The 5,217-nt window shown below is 56.4% G+C and overlaps 1 long non-coding RNA gene across 1 annotated transcript; it reads right to left on the reverse strand.

The window, feature by feature from the left end:
• Positions 1–107: 107 nt before the first annotated feature.
• On the reverse strand, positions 108–4,029 carry LOC119538267. Its single transcript, XR_005217535.1, has 4 exons — positions 3,626–4,029; positions 3,018–3,148; positions 413–565; positions 108–303 (listed from the first exon to the last, which is right to left on the reverse strand). It is a non-coding gene; the product is annotated as an uncharacterized LOC119538267 (long non-coding RNA).
• Between the last annotated feature and the right edge of the window lie 1,188 nt (positions 4,030–5,217).

A 5,217-nucleotide genomic window follows, 5' to 3' on the forward strand; every position in this document is an offset into this window, starting at 1 on the left:
ACTCTTGAAAATATCCTGTGGAAAATTTCTTAAGCTTTTTAAAGGAGGCCAAACTAATAAAATCACAAAGTCATAAATGACAAGAACTATAATTTCTGGGCACAAAACTGAATACTGAAAATGTCAGTAAATAAAATCCCAAACAGTAAGCTGTTATACATTTCATAATCTCTTCTTGGTTAATAAATAAGTATTTTAAACATTCATAAGGTGACATAAGTCCAAACACAAATCAAAATATTTGGGATGAAGTAAAAACAAAACTGCATTTATAAGCCAAAGCACAGCCTGAACTCTGTTCACCTGCAAAGGAAGACAAAGAAAAACCGGGCAATCGCGGCCTGCACCCCTGTGGAGACTCTGGCTGAGGGTGGCAAGATGGTGGTGTCCTCAGACTGAGGTCCTGACTCACCAGCTTGAGGCACCTGGCAGAGCTGTCTGCTCTGACCTCACAAAGGACCACAGCGATGATGACAGCACACAGGACCCAGGTCCCTCCTCTGCTCCTGGAAGCTTTCACAGTCCTCTCTGTTCACACCTCCCTCTTTAGGCTCCTGGCTTCCAACTGAAAAGCAATATTGTACATTCCTGAATCTCCAACCTGATTGCTGGGGTCTTTGGCTTATCCAGATTAACTAATATGATTCAGTGACAGACTGAATCACTCATTAAGCTAGGGTGAAAGTCAGGGTCTCATTGATTTACTCAGCAAAAAGGATACCCCCAAATATGGAAGACTAATTGTTGGGGACTATTTGGTCTGTCAAAATGGCCAAAATGCTCCAGAGTGAAAACAGCTTCAAGGAAACAGTGTGTCACCCTCAAAGAAACCAGAATTAAAACAAACAAACAAAAACCTCCATTTTATATCAAAGCAAAATGTGAAAAATAGGGAAAACTCTGTGTGTGTGTGTGTGTGTGTGTACGCGCGCGTGTGGAGGGGTGTATGGAAACTCTACTTACTGAATAATTTTTCTGTAAACTTACAACTACTCCAAAAAGTAAAGTCCATCAAGAACCGTAATGAAAATATCTCTGTGTATCAAATTATCACTTCTACTTTATGTTGCCATTATGTGCTCATTCAGGGAGGAACAGAGTTCATACATAGAAAAATGAAAAAAATCATAAAACTAGAATTTGTTTAGTATACTGTCATTTAAAACACCGAAAATTAGTGTTTTATTTCTTTGTCAAAAACATTATGGAGAGTAATGCTTGCTGCTGTGTATTTGATGTTTAACTTTTGTTACGGAGCACACATCCTTTCCTTGCTTGGATGAACTGTCACGCTCCTTTCCAAATTTGCATCAGCTTCCAACATTTTATCCGTTGCCCTTTATGTTGTGCAGTATTTCTGAGAGTACTTTTAATGTGATGTTTTGGCAGCATCACTTCATCTGGGACATCTTCGTCCTTTTCTTCACAACCACTTTCCTCATTTGTGCTTCTACGTGAGATGGGGAATGTGAGCCTGAGACGGAAGGGGCAGGACCCTGTACTATGAAGATGGGGTAAAAAAAAGTTCCTCTACGTGGCAGAGCCTAAAAACAACCACAGCATCTCAGCTTCCTCCCCCAAGCTGTGGGCAGCGGACAGTGGGCTTAGACAGACCTTTCCCTTCCAGCTACAGTAACTGAGGCTCTGCATGAGGAGTCAGTGCACACTGAGACGCTGGGGGAGGGCGCGATGGGAACAGGGCTCCTGGGACTGGTCCAGGGCCCAGGGCTCCCTCCCAGCCTTGCACTCATGCCAGCCTGCTGCAGCTGTGCCTTGAGAAGTGCCAGAAGGGGGACATCCCACACTCTATCTATGTATGGCACTGTGGACAGGGTCAACAATGAGAAGGGAGCCGGCAAGTGGGTGGTGTTGCCCCACAGTTGGGGGCTCACAGAGGTCTGGCTCAGCAGAGGGGACTGCAGGAGGATGGGGGTAGTACATACTTAAAGGGGAATCAGGACAGGCTGGTGCTCCCTGATACAAGGCACCTCAGCTCAGGAGCTGTCCTCCCAGTAAGTGAGGCTCAGAGGAAACAACTCCCCACCTCCACCACCTTGCTAGAAGTAAGCAAGGATCCTACCCTGAGCAGACCTCATCAGCAGGACCTGGAACTATTCAGAACAGATGGGGCTGGAGGCTGCTCCCACATGTGAGACAGCAAGACGAGGGGAGAGCCCAGGGCTGGGGCTGCAGGAGGCAGAGCTCTGGGGTGTCTCAACCATGCCTGGGCTCTGCTCTGCTCACCTCCTCACATTCTGCAAAGGTGAAAGATGCTAAGGAGGGGAACTTCTGGGCACCCAGAGCTGATCCTCTCTTCCCTCCTGCCCAGGCTCCCTGGGGTCATGGCCCTGACCCTATCCCTCTCTGCATGTTCCCCTCCTCTCAGGGTCCTGGCCTCAGTCTGCCCTGACTCAGCCTCCCTCAGCATCTGTGGCTCTGAGACAGACAGTCACCATCTTCTGTGTAGATAAAAGCAGGAGATATAACTGCATTGTCACTGGAAGCAGCAGTGCCAATGCAGTTATAGCTAGGTATCCTGGTGCCAGCAGCGCCCACAAACAGGCCCTAAAGACTTAACACAAGGGGTCGTTCCCAGACCTAGGGTTCCCAACTTGATTCTCTCCCTCCAAGTCGGGCCACCTGGCCTCCCGGGCCACCCCCATGATGCAGCTGCAGGACAAACCTGTGCATTCTCACTGCTCCTTTGCAAACAGCTCCTTTCCCACTGAGCTCCGAGCCCAGAAGGAAGTGAGCCCAAACCCCACCTGAGCTCACACATGATCCCCTGCCTGGCCCCCCCAAACACAAGGTTGAGTCCTTGGTGTCTGATGCCCTCTGCTCTTTCATCCTGGACATGACAGTGGCTTTGGAATGGACACCCTAACACACTGCGGTTAAGAGGGAGCAGGAGAAATGCACCTGCTGCTTCTTTCCCCCGCCAGGGGCTCAGCAGGCAGACACAGCCTGTCTCCTCAGGGACACGGACGGAGAGAGTGGCAGCTTAGGGGCCATCTTACCTGAAGACGTCTTCTGCCCACTCTGGTTCAACTCAGACTGGCCTCAAGTCTTGCAAGACTTCATTTCTCAGGTCTCTTGTGGTTTCAGTGTCCCGTTTCCACTGAAGTCAGAGTACAGTTACCAAGACACTCTGCAAAGAAAAAGATTGTGTTTTTTCCACATCCATTTATAAAGCAATGGTCTCTTGTGAAAACCTCTGCTCTCAGGGCTGAGGTAACTGAAAACTAAGACCTAGTTCTGCCCTTTCAGTGTGTCCCTCCTCTTTGTCCTTCACTCTGAGCTCTGGGTCCTCACGGGCTGAAACGGGGACACTGTGGGTGACCCGCCCGATGCCCGTCACAGGTGACTGACCGCTGCCCTCCCACCCCTTCGTGCCCTTTGTTCTCTCGTCAGGACGCGCCTCCGTCCCTCCAGGAACAAGGCCTCGGGTGAATCTGCACCCTGGTCCTCCTGCCCCATGCTGCCCCCCACTTTCCAGCACAGCAAGACAGCCGGACGGCGAGGGCCAGGCCACTCGGTCTCAAGGCAGTTACCCCGTTAGCTCATGAGCTCAGTCAATCAGCACACACGTGTCACTTCAACCACCCACAACTGCGGCTGCTCTCACCAAGCGGAGGCCCGGGACCGACCAGAGCGGAGGCGTGATCCGATTCCGCCCTCATGGGACCCTGCACTGTGATGTCCCCATTTCATAAACGGTGAGAAGAGGCCCAGGAGAGTTCCCGAAGCAGCCGGAAGTCACTCCGCGCGAGAAAGGAGGAACCGGGGTTTGAGCCTACGTGGTTCTCGGCCCATCACCCTCCCCAGGGCGATCCCGTGCTCAGGGGCTGAAGGGAGAGAAAGAGGCGCCGACTCCGCGCGTCCCCGGAGCTCAGCGAGAGGGAAACAGAAACACCGTCAGCGCCGTCGGCGTCGCGGGTCCAACCACACCTGGTCTCTCCTTCCCGAGGCCGAATCTCAGGGGAGCGCGGGGATCTGGGCCGGGGTCGCCCCGGGAGTGCGGAAGGGGTTTTGTGACGTGGCTGGGGCGGGGGGGGGGGGGGGAGGGGAGGGGGAGAGGAGGAGGGAGGAGGGAGGAGGGAGGGGGAGGGGAGGAGGGCGGGGCGGGGCGGGGTCCCATGGAGGAGCCGCGGGAGGACGGTGCGCGCGGGACTGAGCCGTCCTGGGGTCCCAGAAGCTCTGGGCTTGGGGTGGGGGAGGGGAGGGGAGGGGAGGGGCCGGGACTGGCGCGGGGGGGGGGGGCAGGGCTGGGCGCTGAGAGGCGGGGTCGGGGTCTCCCCCATGACCGCACCCGCCAACTGCGCGGCTCCGGGCTGCGGAGGGCGAGGGCGAGGCGGGGCCCGCCGAGGCCGCTCCTCCCTCGGATGTGGGGGTGCCGAGCGCGCCCCTCTCCCTCCTCGGGGGTCGCCGCCCCGGGCCCGCGAGGCCTCCGCTCCGCGCCGCCCTTCGCCCCGTGTGCGCCCCGGAAGCGGCAGCCGCGCTCGGCCCCCGGCGACGCCCTCGGAGCCGCTTCTCCGGGGAACGTTTCTCCTCAGCCGCCCCCTGGACTCCCGTTCTCCGGCCGTTTCCACAGAAGCCGAAGCTCCCCCCGTGCCCCACGCGGCCTCCCGCAGCCCTGATGACTTCACACTTCTCTGCCCTCTTTCCCGCGCCGGCAGATCCCTTCCCAGTCACCCCGCGGGGGAGACGCGGCCTCGGGAGGGGCTCCGGGGGCGGCCGAGGGGGGCACCCGGGGGGGGGGCGGCTGGGGGGGCGCTGAGCCGGGAGGGGCGGCGGGGCGGGAGCGGGTCCCCGAGCTGCGCCCCTTCGCCGTCGGGCCTCGGGTCTGCGGCCACCAGGGGCGCACAGGCTGCCCCGGGGCTGTCTGAACCGGTCTGAGTCGGGTTTGGGCACCTGCTTCTGCGGGGTCCGTCCCGGGGATGGTGGGGGCGGGGAGTCAGGCTCTAGGACAGACGGGGAGAGCAGGACGGGTGAGGGTCCTTCCCTGGTGGAGAGAAGAGGCAGGAGTGGGAGGAAAGTGAGGGCGCCAGCCCTGTCATCCAAGCCGGGACAGGAGACTTCTTTTGGGTCTTACTGGGATCTTACTTTGGATCACTCTGGCTTGGGAAATACTCAGCATGGTTGGACTGTGCACTGTGTTTTTGGAAAGAGATGGGAGGGAGTGTGGTGTGGTACATGTCCTGTCATTTCAAGAGACCC

The sequence above is a fragment of the Choloepus didactylus genome, chromosome 6, assembly GCF_015220235.1.
Source record: "Choloepus didactylus isolate mChoDid1 chromosome 6, mChoDid1.pri, whole genome shotgun sequence".
Lineage (NCBI taxonomy): Eukaryota > Metazoa > Chordata > Mammalia > Pilosa > Megalonychidae > Choloepus > Choloepus didactylus.